This window comes from Prosopis cineraria, unplaced genomic scaffold (genome assembly GCF_029017545.1).
Source record: "Prosopis cineraria cultivar Desert tree isolate PC_DT_omini unplaced genomic scaffold, ASM2901754v1 PC3, whole genome shotgun sequence".
Taxonomy (NCBI): domain Eukaryota; kingdom Viridiplantae; phylum Streptophyta; class Magnoliopsida; order Fabales; family Fabaceae; genus Prosopis; species Prosopis cineraria.
In genome coordinates, this window is record NW_026555334.1 from 10749030 (window position 1) to 10767669 (window position 18640).

Below are 18640 nucleotides of genomic sequence, written 5' to 3' on the forward strand. Positions count from 1 at the left end.
TGGAAATGAGAACATATGATAAATATGTGAACAATATATATGTAGCCATTTATGCCAATGTTGTACAAACATTCAGTACTTATGGGCAATCGTGCCAATTTTATACTTGACTTTATTCTGGAGATTATTCATATAAGTTAGATGTTAATATGATGAGCATGATCTTGATATGATTGTTTACATGGTCATCTTGATGAATTTATCCACTTGCATTCATCATTAATTATTGCATTTATATAACTTAGATTTACTTTAGTTATTGAGTAGTTGTACTCACCCCTCTATTTTAACATATTATAAGAGCTAGCTCATCTAAAAAGAACAGAGGAAAGGAAGCATTAGGCCAAGTGATAATAATCACTTCTATAGGCCTTTCTCTTTTTATTTTAATATATGTATTTAGTTTATGATATTGTCAATTAGAATAATATATTTTTGATTCACTTACATTAGGGATTTTGTATTTGGTGAAAATGTACTTTGGGCCTTTGGGAATGTGATTTAGTACTTATTTTATATTAATGGATCAAAATATTTGTGCAAGTAAAAATAATTATTATATGCATGATTTGAGAACTGAAATATTATTATGGTCTTCCCTTGTGTTCTAATGTCCAAGCGTGAGTAGTTGATATTAATCATATATAAATGAAAAGGAAAATTCATGCAAGCTATTGATGAGTAGATAATATATAGAGTATGATGATTAGTTAATAATCATTGTGACAAATGTGATTGAGACCTTAGCCTCTTGTTGCTAGTTATGGAAGGGTTTGAGTGGTCAAATGTTATGTTGGTGAATATATATATTATATGGAGTCAGGCATAGAGAGAAAATAAGGGGGGAAGTTTTTCTTCCATCTTGAGATGTATTTATTAATCATGCTTTCACACATATTTAATTGAATGATGTGAGTTCTTAAAATATTTTAAAAACTTGAATCCCTTATTTTGAATACTTTGTGAAATATACATGTTAAAAATTTGTTTGGGTTAATATCTTATAGGATAATCCTTTTAGGTTAGTCCTTGATTAACCACGATTAATGTGATGATCTAAGTCTAACTTAGGGCACCCTTTACAGCCTATTTTATGGGTAAACCTAAAATCCAAGCTGTAACACATTTAAAACTCAACCATAGTTGGGTTACAGCCACCCAACACATTTTTATATCAATAATTTTGATATAAAATATTTTATAATTGGCTTCAACTCACCACTATAACATTTCAGATAAATTTTTACCTCCCACATGCCATTAGGCTAAATCACATTTGTCCATCCTTATACTCCCAACAAGTAAACTAATTACATTTGTCCATCCTTATACTCCCAACAAGTAAAATAAGCAATTAATCAATTTTCAACACAAGCCAGTTATTTGACCTTATAATCATGCCATTTTAACCAATCCAAAGTAAACCAAATATTAAAATTACAGTCATCCAAATTGTACCAAAAATAGAAATAGTTTGAAAGGCATGATTACATTTATATATTCATATAATTGACAATAAACATAAAAAAGTCCTAATATTGGCAATATAACACATTATAAATCATAAATTAAATATCCAAAAGAGACAGTGGATCTATACCACTAAGCCTCTGGGACTCCTCTACGTGTCACTCGTGGCTCTTCTCCTGAAATTGTTAACCACATAATGAGACTCAAAAGTCCCAGTAACCAAAGCCAATTTATGATAGTGTATACAACAGTTAAGTGTGTGCTTACTAAGTGAGAATTAAAATAATATAATTCCAACAAATATAAGAAATATTATAATAAACACACAACCCATCCTTATATCTCTCCATTAACCTCGAGCCGTAGCCCTCACTCGGTGCTAAATTACCCGGCCAAAGGTAATATAGCCCGAGCCCTTACAAACCACCTATTGAGCTCCAATAGGGGCGTACCACGTGGCACATAAATACAACAATAATAGCAAGTCTCCCAACACCCTCCCCCATAAATTAAACAAATTCATAATAATATTGCACAATTATACAATATTACAAAATTCATAATTTTCTCAATAATCACCCATTAACAAGAAGTAACACTAATCATAAATTAAAAGCATGGTTACCTTGTGGCTTTTTCAATAAATTATTCCTTAAAATTTCTCTCTCTCCACAATCTTCACCAGTAATACAATCTACAAATAACATATTATTTATAAATATTAGTTTCAATTTTTGAAACTAATAAAATAATTCTAATAATAGAATTAAAAATATAACATAATTCCTAATCTCAATCTTAATACAAATCTATAGTTAATACTATTAAGTAAAATTTTTAACTCCTCTTTTAATTATCAATAAACATTAATAATCTAAAAATCAAATTTAAACTAATTTCTATTATCAAAATTTTCTTTTTATTTTATAAATTCGTACCTAAAATACCCAAAAATTAAAATTGAGTCTCTAGCTTAGAATCATAATCCTATAACCATAATAATTCATTTCTCATCCCAAATAATCATCTAAACCTCAATAAATCAACATATATTTTCAGATCTAGTTTAGAATTTGATCCATAAGCCACAGATTCAAAGATCATCAATAAATTTATACTCTAAAACATTTATTATACTACTGACAACCTCAAAAATCATATTTATTCAACATAAATTCATCCCTCTTCCAGATCTTAAATTTTCTACCACTACAAACTCAGAAACTAAATAAGAAGGGACTAAGAAAAATTTTTAGAACACTTACTTAGTCTTGAAAAGCTTAAAATCACACCCTAAATATCCTATTAAAAACTCTTACCTTAAAAATTTAGATATTTCGCACCGGCAACTCGCTTCTCTCCGCCTCAGCTCTCGCGCGCAGAATGAATGAGGAAATGAAGGAAGGTGAGTTTTTATAAAAATTCAGTGGGTCCCACACATTTTTTTTTATTATTATTCTTCTTCTTCTCTCTCTTCCCCCCTTTTTTTTTATTATTATTTTATACTTACTATTCATGCGGTGCCGAAAGCAAATTCGTTTTCTCTTCTTCTTCCTTTTTTTTTGTTTTGGCATACTTTTTCCCTTTTTTTTATTATAATAATAATTTAATAATTAATTTTTTTTAATTAATTTTTTTTAATAATTTATTTTATTTTTTTTTTTAAATTTTTTTTTATTTAGAATATATCCTAAATTAGATTTAATAATCATTTTCTACTAATTTTCTTACCTCTAAATATTATTATTTTTTTTAAAAAAAAAATTTCTATTAACCTAAATTAACTATTAAAATTTAAATTGGGATGTTACACAAGCTTTGAATTTTGCCATTAATAAAGTCAGAAGAAAGACTCAAGGATGGTAGCACAATTTTTTTTATCTAAAGTGAGGAGAGAGGTACTAACCAATTTTGCTATTAATTCTATCCCTGTATACTCGATGTCTTATTTTTCATATCCAAAAATGGTCTATAAAGAGCTTGATCGCATTATCTCTAATTTTTGGCTGAAAGACAACGATGGTTGTCAGAAAATTCATTAGGTTTCTATGGATAAGTTGAAAAAGAACAAATTTGATGGGGGTCTTGGGTTTAAGGACTTTTAATTTGGCTTTGTGTGCTAAATTGGGTTGAAGAATCTTACAAAATCCTAATCAATTGTGGTTAGGATTTTCAAAGGTTTATATTTTACTAATTGCGGATTTTTTAATGCTAAAATTGGGGGAGGAGCTTTTTGGATTTGGAGGGGTGTAAGATTCTTGAAGACCGGGTCTTTTCAAGTATTGGAAATGGAAGGAATACTAAAATTTGGCATGTTGCTTGGATGCCTTCTCTCTCAGGTATGCATATCTCTCTCATGGCATGATATGACTATGGATGAACTAATTGTTAATAATCATTGGAGTCTGGCTTTTACTATAAATTGGTTATCTAATGATGAGTTAGAAGCTATTTAAAATGTAAGGATGGCCTTATCTAGAAGGGGAGATAAATAGGTGTGGATTGGAGGAAAGAGAATGCTTATACTATTAAAGATGGGTACAAAATTGCAAAACCCTTGATCATGTGAAGGTGGTGTCTAAACCTTCCACTTTCATTTTCTGTGTCTCAAGATCTTTGGAAAGCAATTTGGAATGTTAAAATTCCAAATAAAATTAGATTTTTTCATGTGGAGATTGGTGTCCAAAGATTTATCTGGTTTTGAGAACTTAAAGAGAAGTGGATATTAATCTAAACTTTATGGTATCCATTCCTCTTCTTAGGAATCTCTTGAGCACATATTTCTCTTATGTGAATGGGTAAAGGCAACTTGGTTTCAAGCTCATTATCCTTGATAATTACTAATTTTAAGGTATCTTCTTTCAACTAATGGCTTGCCCCTTGCTTCTAGAAATGAATTTGGATCAGTGGCAAAAAGCTCTCATTACGTGTATTCTTTGACATATTTGAAAATCCAGATGCACCTTCTTTTATAACAGAGTCATGGTGGACCCTTGTTTTATTAGTAGTCATGCGATTGATATGTTTTTTGAATTTTGGAATGCTAATTGCTGGTTGAATAATGATAATATTATTGTTGATCATGAACCTGACTCAAGTCAAAACTAGGTTGCTCCCTTAAGAAATTATTTAAAAATACCCACAAAGTGCTCAGCCATGGACACCTAATATCCTAAAGTGAGGAAAAGAGCAAAAATACTCATAACGTTACATAGATGGGTGCAAAAGTAATCAGACCGTTAACTTTGACCTAACACTGTTAACTTTGACTGTTAAATGCTGATTGCTCGTGCCATGTATCGGTCTTTATTGATGTGGACTAAAAAAAGAGGCAAAAATACCCACGAAGTCATCAACTAGGAGCAAAAATACTCATAAAGTTACTAGAATTGGTGCAAATGTGACCAATCTATCTAATCTCTTAAATGTTGATCGTTTAGTTGACACTTAAGTAGAAGTTGACTATTTTTTCACTGATGTAGAAAAAAAATTTCAAGATGAATTTTTACGGATGTTGATAGATTATTGTATGAGTACTTGTAATGTTACTTTAATAGGTGCAATAGTGATCAATTCATCAAAATCAATTCCATATGGTTTCTTTCTATTGCCACGTATCTCGCCCCCTTTCTTTCTTCTCCTCTCTACTTATTTTTCTTGATTGCAAAACCTAAGATTTAACATAGTGAGATAGGTTGTTCAAAATCAAACATTGAGACTGAGCACATCTAGCTTAAAAATATTGTCACAACTTTAAACAATTGCATTCACGATAGATTCAAAATTTTCAAATGATTTTCACCACTGTTGCAAAGAAACAAGTGATTTAATTTAATATTAAGTCAAAATGATATTTTCTCATATGATATTCATAGAATAATCGATTAACCTCCAAAGAATTTCATTGAGGAATATTTTTTATTTACATCAGTGAAAAAAATAGTCAATTTTTGCTTAGATATTAGCTAAAAGGTCAACATTTAAGGGATTGGATAGATTGATCACTTTTGCACATAACGTTATGGGTATTTTTGCTCCTAGCCTACAACTTCATGAATATTGTTGCCCTTTTTTTAGTCCACATCAACAAATACTGACATGTGGCATACACAGTCAGTATTTAACGGTCAAAGTTAACGGTATCAGGTCCAAGTTGATAGTTAGATTACTTTTACACCCATCTATAAGCAAAAATACCCACGAAGTCATCAACTAGGAGCAAAAATACTCATAAAGTTACTAGAATTGGTGCAAATGTGACCAATCTATCTAATCTCTTAAATGTGATCGTTTAGTTGACACCTAAGTAGAAGTTGACTATTTTTTCACTGATGTAGAAAAAAAAATTTCAAGATGAATTTTTACGGATGTTGATAGATTATTGTATGAGTACTTGTAATGTTACTTTAATAGGTGCAATAGTGATCAATCATCAAAATCAATTCCATATGGTTTCTTTCTATTGCCACGTATCTCGCCCCCTTTCTTTCTTCCTCTCTACTTATTTTTCTTGATTGCAAAACCTAAGATTTAACATAGTGAGATAGGTTGTTCAAAATCAAAACATTGAGACTGAGCACATCTAGCTTAAAAATATTGTCACAACTTAAGCAATTGCATTCACGATAGATTCAAAATTTTCAAATGATTTTCACCACTGTTGCAAAAAACAAGTGATTTAATTTGATATAAGTCAAAATGATATTTCTCATATGATATTCATAGAATATCGATTAACCTCCAAAGAATTTCATTGAGGAATATTTTTTATTTACATCAGTGAAAAAAATAGTCAATTTTTGCTTAGATATTAGCTAAAAGGTCAACATTTAAGGGATTGGATAGATTGATCACTTTTGCACATAACGTTATGGTTATTTTGCTCCTAGCCTACAACTTCATGAATATTGTTGCCCTTTTTTTAGTCCACATCAACAAATACTGACATGTGGCATACACAGTCAGTATTTAACGGTCAAAGTTAACGGTATCAGGTCCAAGTTGATAGTTAGATTACTTTTACACCCATCTATAAAATATTATAAATATTTTTATCTTTTTTATTACTTTAGAATACTAGTCCTGCTGACTACTTTATCGGTTTTTTTATTTTTTATCCTAAAAATTAATACTAATTGTGCTTTCAGGGAGAATCTAAAGCGTTCGGCAATTGTTTTTATACTCAAGGATTGCAATGGAAGCTGTATGGATGGAGCATCACAAATTTGTGTTGCCTCCTCTACTTTTGAAGCATAATTCTTAGCTATAGAGATTGTAGTTGAGTTTGCGGTTCACAATGGACTTCATGATCTTTGTTTTAAATTAGACTCAAAATGTATTATCAATTGTTTAAATTCAAATTCGGCTCCTGTTAAGTAAAAGTGTCTCTAAATTTTTAAGAATATCCTCTTCAAGAGGGATTTGTTCAAGGAACCCATCTCTCTTGGGTTCAGAAATAACTATGATAACAGATTGAATTGCTAAAGTTTTTTTTTTTTGAAACAATTGTGTCCTCTATGTTGAGTTGCTCAACCTCCAATTCCTTTACCTAATCTTTTGGAGGTTGTTCTTCAGAGATTCTAGTTTATGTTTTGTTTCTTTTGTTCTGATTTTGTTGATTGCAAGACTCTTTAGTATAATAGAATTTCTTTCTAATGGAAAAAAATGAAGACTAAATTTAGGGATGAAAGTTTCATAATACATCTGCCATACGGTAATTTCCATAGTTTACGGACGAAATCACTCAACTAATAAAATAATGTCATGCTCTCATCTTGATGATCCACGACTGATAAGTGATTCATATGATACATACATAAGTTTCTTTACAGATCTATCATATAAAAGCCGAAAAAGAAAAGGGGCCTCATCGGATCCAAGCGGATGGTGATGACGGTATGAAGAATGAATCAATAATTAGGGCCCCAGCAGCTCAAGTACATGATGGTTCTGAGAGACTCTTCGGCTTGCTTGAGCTTATCGGAATTGGAAGCCTTCAAGGCGGCTGGAGAATCGAAGGCGCAAGAGAAGCGCCTGGCCTGCAAGGAGGAAGAAGAGGAAGAAGAGTCGCGGAGAGATTTGATGGTGGAATCGCCACACTTCGAGCCCTGATCTTTCATCGCCTGCAACCCTCGCATGCCTGTTTGGTACACTATCCTCCACACGTACCTCAAGCTCATGCCCGGACAGAAACGTTGATGAGTGAATTGACGGCGTTTCAGGGAAAGATGAGAAGTCGAAGTGCCAGAGGGTATTAAATAGAAAAGATGGGAGAGACGGATCCCTGGAAAACAACCGGCGGCGACGTGGGCGTTTCTGAGGATTTCATTCAGAAAACCGGGAGCTCCTGGGGCATTTCTGTGGGTGCACCGACACGTGGCAGTGCATAAAGCTGAGTCTGCACCCTGTTTCTGTTTTTCTTTTTTTTTTTTTTTTCACTTTTTTCCTTCTTTATTACCGCTGCCTCCTTTAATTGATGCGCACTTATCATTGATTTTGAAGCATCCAAATCATGGAAGCCTCTGATTTCATTACGAAATCATTTCAACGGTGATTTTAGATTAATTTTTTTAATATATATTTATTAAATAAAAATTCATTATAAAAACTAATATTAAATTTAAATTATCCAGAATTTAAATATTAAATTTATAAAAAATTTTAATATTAATTGAATCATCCAATTTAAATTTGTATTATATGTACATAGTACTAAATATTCAATTTCTAAAGTTATAAAATTTTTAATATTATATCACATCGTTTAGATTAAATTAAATTTGTATTATTCAAAGTGATAATTAATATACTCCCTTCATTAAAAAAAATAAGATATTTTTTAAAGAATTAAATGTTCAAAAATGTAAAGAATTTTTAATATTTTGAGATATAATCATTGCTTTTTTTTAAAAAAAGTACCCCTATTGATAATGACTTGATTAATGTTTAATAGGGGGTAAATATAAAAAAATAAGATTAATTTAAAAAATAAATAACTACTTTATTGAGAGTAAGATTCAGTTAACAATATCTTATATTTTTTAAGAGAGGGAGTATTTATTAAAAATTTTTATAATTTTTATTAATGATAATATAAAATAAAAATTAAATTAATTAAAAAACTTTAAACAAACGGGTGATGGGCACCATATAGGAACTACTGAAAATAGTTTAAATTTATATTAATTTTTTTTTCTCCTCAAAATGAAATCAAAGGCTACCTGTGATGAGCGTCCAGTCCTTATCCGATGCGGACGCGATTTTGAATCCATTTTTCTTGCATATTCACTGTGCTTGCCAGTGGATTTTGTCTTCTTTTCAATTTCTCAATGTTTTTAACCTTCTTCTCTTCATTTGAAAATAAATAACAAGTATACGCTTATCTTTATTTTATTTTATTATTGCATAATTCGGCCATATAAATTATTAACTTTAATGAAGACTGCAATAATTATGGGGTGATATGAGATAATATAGAATAGCTATCCAATAAGATGAGGACAAAATTGCACACGTAGGAAAGTAGGGAATGTAAGTGAATCTGGAGCCTTCTTTAGCCAATTAAGTGAATTAACAATTGAAATGATTGCGATGATTTGAGTTTCTGCGCGTGCATGATACGATCAGGATATTTTGCGTAGAGCCGTTGATGTTTTTTTTGGATGACTTTATTTTCATCCACAGAGAACAGTGAAACTGTCTAATCTAATGCCCGAGAACAGGATCAGAAAAATATCTGCTGGACGATATTTTCTGGATTGGGATTAGATATTTTTTTTTTCGGCGGAAAAAAGGACAGTACTAATTACTTTGTTTTAACGTGCTTTTTTTTCGTGCTTATCCCCAGGCTGTCTCCACGTACGGGCTCATTGTTTTTGTCGAACGAATTCGTCACGTTTAAGGTTTTGGACAATGACACGACGAACGTCGGATCTGTGTGGAGATGGTGAAGAAATATTAAATAAATAATAAACCAAATAAAAGAGTCAGGTTAGAATCTTATTATATTCAAGCGTAGTAAAATTTACACGACTACCTCACACGAGTTTAGACTACTAATCTAGATTATGGTGCACAGCAGATGCACGGAAGAGAGAAATAACAAATTAGAGAATGTGTATTCTTGTGTGTCTTCTACATCCAACACCTTATTATACATCCAACATCTTATTACTATTTACAGTGAAGGGCGATAACCTATTGAAATTAATGTCAATTCAATGCATTTTCTTACACTTCATGTGCTAAATTAGATCAATTGTGAATATTTTGGGTTAAATATAGGAAAATGAGCATTATTTCAAATTGACATAGAAAATTGAGTTTATTGAGAATTTTGCAAACATTCTGACTTTGATTTTAAACTTTAAAAGATCTCATAGCTGTCTTTACCATTTCAGGTGGTTTATTTAGATATTTTCAAAGACATAGAGCCAAACAATGATTGAAGATGCAGTGGAAGCATAATAGTAGAAAAATGGGAGCCAAAACAGAAGATTAGAGACTCTGTGTCATGTGCCAAAGTGCATGCACAGTGCGTCGCGACATGTGGCACAAAGACGAGGGTCCTGAAGATGCATGTGCGCCACAGTGCACTGACAACACATCGTGGCACAAATTCACATTTTGCCACATGCGCTGCAGCGCACTGACAACACGCCGCGACACATGGCCTTAATTCTGTTGCATGTTTTGAGCTTCAGAACGAAAAAATTAGGGTAGAAAAACCATAAGCGCACCTTTAAACCTCAGACCACGATTGGGAGAGATTCTTTAAAGTTTACTCTGTTAGGGTTTGAGATTCTTGAAGGAGATTTGGTCAAGGATTGAAGATTTGAAGAGAGTCAAGTGGATTTTCTTCAGTTTTTCTTCTTCTCTTCCCTTTTCTCTCTTTGTTTCTGATATGGATACTATATATTGTAACATTTATAGCTCTTTTCTAAATATGAGTAGCTAGTTCTCTTGTTCTAGGATTATTTCAAACCTTTGTATAGATTAATACTTGAATATTCCTCTCTTTTGGTAGTTAATGATATATATGTGTTTATTTTATTTTATGCTTAATGCTTTAAGTGCTTGATCACCATTTATATTGTTTTGTTCACTTGATGTGCTTGAGAGAACTAATTTAGGTGTAGAACTTGGATAAAATAGTATTGCACTTGAAATTTTACAAAGATAAATAGATTGTTTTGTTGGTAAAATAGAGATATTTTATTAACCCTTTATAGTCATATTAAGATTGGTGCTTAAAATTGTTTTCACTAATTTTTTTCAAGAGATTATAAAATTTTAGTGTTTTCAATATACTTGATTTTGATTTGAGAAAGCTTCTTCAAGTGAATTAGAATCTTAGACTAACACTTATTTTCACTAAAAATATACTAGAGGGGAATTAATTTAAGTTTTATGACATACAAAGGGGAGAGATAATCCTAATTACTCACCTCTGAAAGTCAAAGTTTCAACAAGTTTTAATTGCTTTAAAACCATTTTAATCAGATTTTCACTACTTTCACACATAAAAAATACTCTTAATTTTGCTTAACCTATCTCAAAGTTCAACAGTAAATTTAACCTTCATTTGCCTAAAATCCTCATGGGAATGATAACTTTAGAATATTCTACATTTGTGACGACCCGTACGCTTGTGGTAACGTTTGACAGCAAACAAGTTATTGGCGCCGTTGCTAGGGAAAAGTGGCAATTGTTTTGTGTTGGTTAATTTTTGCTATTGTGTTAGTAGGTTACGCTTGAGCTTTTTGTTTAACATTTTCATACATATAGGTAGTTTAGTTAGTTTTTATATTTTATAGTTTTAAATTTTATTGATAAGTTTGATACTTGTTCCTTGGTTTCACCTTGTAGGTACCTTCTTGACGCATGCAAGGACTCTTTCCTGGTGAACTTGAAGTTGTTCTTGAAGGAATGGTTAAAGAAGAAGGTGAAATAAGTGAGGAAGCCGCTCTTGAATTTGGAGAAGACATTACTCCTCTTGGCAATAATATGGAGGGAGTTGATCAAGATGAGAATAACATCTTTACTCTGGATGACTTTCTTGACTGGGAAGTATAATCTTATCATTCTAGCATCTGGTTACTAGAAATTCAAGCTAGAAACTTTGAGGTTAAACAAGTCATGATCCAAATGATACTAATGTATGGACAATTTAGGGTAATATTGATAAAGACCCTAATGATCATCTTGCAAGATTCATAGAGGTATGTGAGAATTTCAAGCAAAATGGTGTCTCTAAGGATGTATTGAGATTGCGGTTATTCCCATTGTCTTTGAAAAATAAAGCAAGAGCTTGGTTGAATTCTCTTCCTGAACATTCAATTGAAACATGGGATGACTTAGTAGCTAAGTTTAAGGCAAGGTTCATTCCAAGAGGTAGAAGAGCAACATTAAGAGTTGAGCTTCTCAATTTTGAACAACAACTAGGGAAACTTTTCTATGAAGCTTGGGAACGATTCAAGGAGTTAGTAAGAAGCTGTCCTAATCATGAACAAAAGAAGTATGTCCTCATGGAAGCTTTTGAAATGGGTTAGATGATGCAATAGTGACCATGTTGAACAATACTTCTAATGGTGGTATTAGCAAGATGAAGGTTAATGAGTTGTTACAACTTATATGAAGACATTACTTCTAGTACCATACAACAATCCCACAAGAGAAGACATGCTAAGGGAGTTTGCAAGAATCTAGCTCCTCTAAAAAGCTTACTTTTCAATTAGAGGCGATAAATCAGAGATTTGATAGTCTTGAGATTCAAATGAAAAGAGGGACTTCTTTTGGGTAAATGCATTACAAGCTTCATCTCAAGCTTGTGAATATATAGTGAAGGATATGTGTCAGATCATTTCCCCTACACTCTTGAAACAATAAGCAATATGAATAATGTAAGGAGACCTCCTCAACACAATCCGTACTCATAGACCTACAACCCAGGGTGGAGAAATCACCCAAACATCTCATGGAGTCAAGGGCAAAGTTTAAATCAAACCTCATCATCTGGGCGTAGACCGATTAACCCTTTAGTTTTAACACACCATAGAAACCAAGAGAAGGTGATTCTAAGATGGAGTAAATGTTGGCTCAAATTTTGAAGAATCAAGAGGCAGATCAAGATGAGAATAAAGCTACCCTAACTTTGCATAATACATCCATTAAGGACCTTAAAGTGTAAATGGGCCAAGTTGTTGCACAACTTAATGCCTTGAATAGGGGAGGCTTACCAAGTGACACTATCCCTAATCTAAAGAGGGAAGGTAAAGAAGAATGAAATGCTATACACTTGAGAAGTGGCAAGAGTCTACCTAATGTGATAGACCTAAGAGTGACTAGTCACAGTGGGGTTAATTTTAATGATAGTGAGGATGTAGATGAAGAAATATTATGTGAAGATGATGACAACCAAAAAAAAAAAAAAGATGAGAAGAAAAGGGGGAAGAAGGAGTTTTAGCTCTTCTTGATAAAGAAGAAAGAGAACATGTAGAGGTTGAATTAAAGAAGGAAGAAAAGAAGAGAAAATCAATTGCCTCTCATACTACAACACCCCTACTTCCATTCCCTCAAAGATTCAAGGCTAAAGAGGAAGATGCGTAGTTCAAGAAGTTTTTAACAATATTTAATCAGCTTCATATTACATTCCTTTTACTGAAGCCATCGAACAAATGCCCAACATGCTAAGTTCTTAAAAGATGTCTCATCTAAGAAAAGGCATTTTAGTGAATTGAAATTGTAGCATTGACTGAAGATTGCAGTGCCATCATACAAAGAAAGCTTCCACCCAAGCTAAAAGATCCTAGTAGTTTTTACATCCCATGTAATATTAGGAAACATTTTGATGGGAAGGCCTTGTGCGACTTGGGCGCAAGTGTAAATCTGATACCCTTAGCCATTTTCAACAAGTTGGGCTTGGGAGAGGCAAGACCAATAATAGTGACACTCTTTCTCATTGATCAAAGCATTTCTGTCCTAAAGGGATTATTGAAGATGTGTTAGTGAAAGTAGATCGGTTTATTTTTCTAGTGGACTTTATTGCCCTAGATTGTGATGTGGATTAGGAAATTCCTATCATTTTGGGGAGACCGTTCTTAGCTATCGCCCAAACCATCATTAATATTGAAAAGGGTAAGATTACACTGAGATTAAATGAAGAACAAGTGGTGTTTAACATGAGCAAGGCAATGAAGTTTCTGAATGATCTCCTCAATGTTGTTACATAGGAATTCTTGATGAGGTAATACATGAAGACTTCAATGGTTGCTTGGTTGAAGACCCTTTAAAAGCTTTAATATTGGTACAAAAGAACATTGTAAAAATAGAGGAAAAAGAGTACATGGGGATATTTGGTGTGGATTCTTTTCCACCCAAGCGGTGTAACCCAATAGAGCCTCTTAATGTATCGACTGCTTTGGCATCCCCACTCAAGCCTTCCATTGAGGAGCCTCCAACACTTGAATTGAAGCCATTATCTCCACATCTCAAGTATGTGTATCTTGGGGAGGAGAATTCGTTGCCGGTAATTGTGTCATCTATCCTAACTAATTTGCAAGAGGAAAAATTGTTGAGAGTTCTAAAAGAGTATAAAAGGGCTATTGGATGGACCATAGCCGACATTAAGGGTATAAGCCCATCTTTGTGCATGCATAATATTTTCTTAGATGATGAGCACAAGACTTGATAGAGCATTAAAGAAGATTGAATCCGGTGATGAAAGAAGTGGTGAAAAAGAAATCTTGAAGTGGCTTTCTATTGGGATCGTAGATCCCATTTTTGATAGTTCTTAAGTGAGCCCAATCCAGTGTGTCCCTAAAAAGGGCAGTATGACTGTAGTGGCCAACATCCATAATAAATTGATCCTTATACGCACTATAATTGGGTGGAGGGTGTGCATAGATTATCAAAAATTGAATGCAAGCACTCAAAAGGACCACTTCCCTCTACCTTTCATTGATAAAATGTTAGATAAGTTAGCTGGTCATGAATTCTTCTGTTTTCTTGGATGGATATTCTGGCTATAATTAAATTTTCATTACTCTGGAGGATCAAGAGAAAACCACTTTCACCTGCCCATACGGGACCTTTGCATTTAAGCATATGCCCTTTGGCTTGTGCAATGCTCAAATGACATTTCAATGTTGTATGATTTTCATTTTCTCTGACATGATTGAGAGGACCATTAAGGTATTTATGGATGATTTTTCTTTCTTCTTCAATTCTTCATTTGATGTGTGTTTAGACAACTTGAAAGCAGTCTTGCAAAGATATGAGGACCAATTTAATATTGAATTGGAAAAAATGCTACTTTATAGTGCAAGAAGGCATTGTTCTCGACCATCGGGTGTCAAAGAAGGGTCTTGAAGTGGATTAAGCCAAGATATCAGTGATTGAGCAATTACCTGCGCCATCAAATGTCAAGGGAATTAGAAGTTTTCTTAGACATGCAGGATTCTATTGCTGGTTTATCAAGGATTTCTCAAAAAATAGTAAAGCCATTGTGCAATTTATTGGAGAAGGAAGTTGAGTTCAAGTTTGATGAGAGATGCCTGGAAGCCTTTGAAAAGCTAAAAAAAAGGCTTATCTCTGTGCCAATTCTTGTAGCTCTGGATTGAAGTTTACCTATCATCATCATGTGTGATACAAGTGACTATATGGTTAGTGCAGTGCTTGGGCAAAGAAAGATAAGGTATTGCATCCCATCTATTATGCTAGTCAGACACTTGATGGTGCTCAACTCAATTATACCACTACAGAGAAGGAGTTGCTTACAGTGGTTTTTGTATGTGAGAAATTTTGGGCATACATTATGGGCACTAAGGTAACTATAATACACGGATCATTTGGCTTTAAAATATCTTTTTAGCAAGAAGGACTTAAAGGCTCATCTAATTCGATGGGTGTTATTACTACAAGAGTTTAATTTAGAGATTGTTGACCGAAAGGAAACTGAAAACCAAGTAGCAGATCATTTGTCGCAATTGAGTACTAATGCTCAATAAGAAGCTAACAGAGGAATCAATGAAGAATTTTTAGATGAGCAACTTTTTACGGTGAAGTGCAATGAGGCACCTTGGTATGTTGATTTTGTAAATTACTTGATGTGCCATGCTCTTCTTCATGATCTCAAACCCCATCAAAAGAAGAAGTTCCTATCTGAAGTGAGGCATTATGTGTGGGATGAGCCCCATCTATTTCGACAATGTTATGATCAGTTGATAAGGCAATGCATGTCGGAGTGTGAGCAACATGATATACTTCATAGCTGCCACTCTTCAGAGTATGGAGGACATTTTAGAAGAGAGAAGATTGCATACAAGATTCTTCAAAGTAGTTTTTATTGGCCAACCTTGTTTAAGGATGCTTATGCTTTTGTGCTCCAATGTGACCATTGTTAAAGAATTGGTAAGATTTCTAGGAGGAATGAGATGCCTCTCAACAATATGATAGAGGTAGAACTCTTTGATGTATGGGAAATAGACTTCATGGGACCATTTCTTAAATCATTTAGCAATGAATATATCTTGGTAGCTATTGATTATGTCTCTAAGTAGGTGGAAGCTGTTGCTTGTGTGAAAAATGTGCCCAAACCATGTTGAAATTCTTAAAGAAATACATTTTCACGAGATTTGGAGCCCTAAGAGCTATTATGAGTGATGAAGAACTCATTTTTGCAACAATCAATTTCAAGTTCTATTGAAGAAGTATGGGGTGAAATACAAGGTAGGATTAGCTTATTATCCACAATCTAATGGCCAGGTTAAAATTTTAAACAGAGAGATCAAGTCTATTCTAGAGAAGACTGTAGGAGAGACTAGAAAGGATTGGTCATTGAAGCTAGATGATGCCTTGTGGGCTTATAGCACAGTATATAAAACTCCCATTGCCATGTCTCCCTACCGATTGGTATTCGGGAAAGCTTGTCATTTGCTAATAGAATTGGAGCATAAGGCCTATTGAGCTATGAAGAAGCTGAATTTTGACCCCAAAGCTAATGGTGAAAAAAGGCTTCTACAATTAAATGAGCTTGAAGAATTCTGGATGCAAGCTTATGAGAGCTCAAAGCTCTACAAGGAGAAAACGAAGAGGCTACATGACAAGAAGATAATCCCAAGGAAATTCTAAGCCAGACAACAAGTCTTACTCTTTAATTCAAAGTTGAGGTTATTTCCTGGAAATTTGAAATTTAGATGGTCAAGTCCCTTTGTGGTGGTTTAGGCATTCACTAATGGAACGGTTGAATTGGAAGGCCAAGACGATAAAAAATTCAAGGTGAATGGTCAATGGTTGAATCACTATTGGGGCGGTGAAGTAGATCGTCAAGCATCCACCATCCAATTATCTGACGCAACTTGAGGAAATGAAGAGTCAGGCTGAAAGACTATAAATCAAGCGCTCTTTAGAGGCAACCCAAGCTCTTAACCTTGCTCTGTGTGGTTAGTTTGATCTTTTTGTGTTTTTAGTAGATTTATGTTTGGTCTTATGTTTTGTAGGTGGTGAAAGATCTTCCAATAAAGAAAAGCATATGTCAAGGGTACAAGAAGGAAAATCAAAAAGTCTGATGGGAAATAAGCATTTTTTAGGAAAGTTGAACTTGAATTAAGCTTTTATTATGTTGATTGAAACTTATTTTCCATGCTAAAAAGGATGTTGAAATTGCTTGATGTCATGATTTCTTGTTTTTTTTAAATGATATCGTGGTTCTTAGGTGGATGAGTTTTTAATGCTGTCAAATTTTAATTTATGCATGATTCTAGGCTGATTTGAGCATAACTCATTGGTTAAATGTCAATTTGATAGACTTGGATTGCTTTTGAATGATTGTGATGGTTACTAATGGCCATCTAGTGTTATTCTTGGTTAAAAGTGTGTTCTGGTGAAATTTGGGTTCATAAAGAGCAAAAATTCTGATACTGATGATGTTTCTGAGTGTTGTCGTGCCTTTTGTACTATGCACCACGATACATCAATCTTTCTCAGATGAATGCTGCTCTCTATACCCAGCACCGCGGCGCATTACCTTCACGCTGCGGCGCATATATATATATCCCTAAAAATCTGTTCTCTGTACCAAGAGTCACGGCGCATTGCCTTCGTGCCGTGGCGTAATGAGATCACCCCCCAAAATGTGCTTTCTATATGAAGACCTGCAGCGTAATGCCTTCACGCCGCGGCACATACTGCCATTCTGTGTGAAGTGCTGTGACGCACATTGATCCTGCCATAGTGCATTGGCATTTTCATTTAAAAAAATCCCTAACCTATAGTTTCTTTCAGCCGCATGCCCTTCGTCTTTACTCCATATCCTCCTCTTTTCCCTTCACCTCCTTCCTTTCGAACACCGTTGACCTTCATTTCCCCCACCATGCACTATACTGTGAACTTCGAGCCCTTTCATCTTTACCTCACCACCACCGTTCACCATGTCTCTCTCGTTCTCCATCTTGCCTCACTACCACTATTCACCTTCGCCTTGACCTCACGATGAACCTCCCGTCACCTCGCCTATCTCTGTCTCTCATTCTAGTCAGCTACCCATGCTCTTCAATCACTCGCACACTCTTTCACCTCGCCGATCTCCTCTGCCCTCACACGTCTCACCGTCGCTCATCTCGCCCTTCCATTCATAACTGCCAATTTTAAATTGTGGGGTATCCTTCGGCTGAGCGAGGGTGTGGCTTTATTGCTCAAGCTTACTGTTGAACGCCCGAGCTTGCTCTTTTTGTGGCCTTGTCCCCCTTCTCCTCTTGCTCAGGCGCATAAGAAATTGTGAGGTTTGTTCTTCCCACATGTACTAAATTAGTGAATAGATTGATAAATAGCTGGAATTTTTGAGTTTGAGGTTGCTGATTAGAGAGGTTTGATTCTTAATTGAGAGAGGCTTCAGTAAACATTTCAATTTTGTTTATCTAGAAATTAAATTTTTTTCTTTTGGCTGCGAATTATACTGTGGTGTGTGTATGATTTTGTCTAGGCTTTTGGAATTATTAGTTTTAGGCAATAACTATAGTTCAATGGTTTTGTGTTAAGAAATTTTTCATATGAGTATCAGCTTGAGGCTTGAATTCTATTGGGTGGAAGTATGGGGTAGTTATTTAGGATTGTTTAATGGTTAATTTTGGAGGTTTAGTGTTGTTTAAGTCTGGGAGATCTTTTCTTGAGTGTT

The 18640-nt window shown here is 33.9% G+C and overlaps 1 long non-coding RNA gene and 1 other non-coding gene across 2 annotated transcripts; both read right to left on the reverse strand.

Annotated features, from left to right (window-relative positions):
* Positions 1 to 1385: 1385 nt before the first annotated feature.
* LOC129305120 (uncharacterized) lies at positions 1386 to 2840 on the reverse strand. The gene is made up of 3 exons (XR_008591879.1): positions 2790 to 2840; positions 2096 to 2164; positions 1386 to 1646 (listed from the first exon to the last, which is right to left on the reverse strand). It is a non-coding gene; the product is annotated as an uncharacterized LOC129305120 (long non-coding RNA).
* Positions 2841 to 11873: 9033 nt separating this feature from the next.
* Positions 11874 to 11980, reverse strand: LOC129307544 (small nucleolar RNA R71). The gene has a single exon (XR_008592433.1). It is a non-coding gene; the product is annotated as a small nucleolar RNA R71 (small nucleolar RNA).
* Positions 11981 to 18640: the final 6660 nt, after the last annotated feature.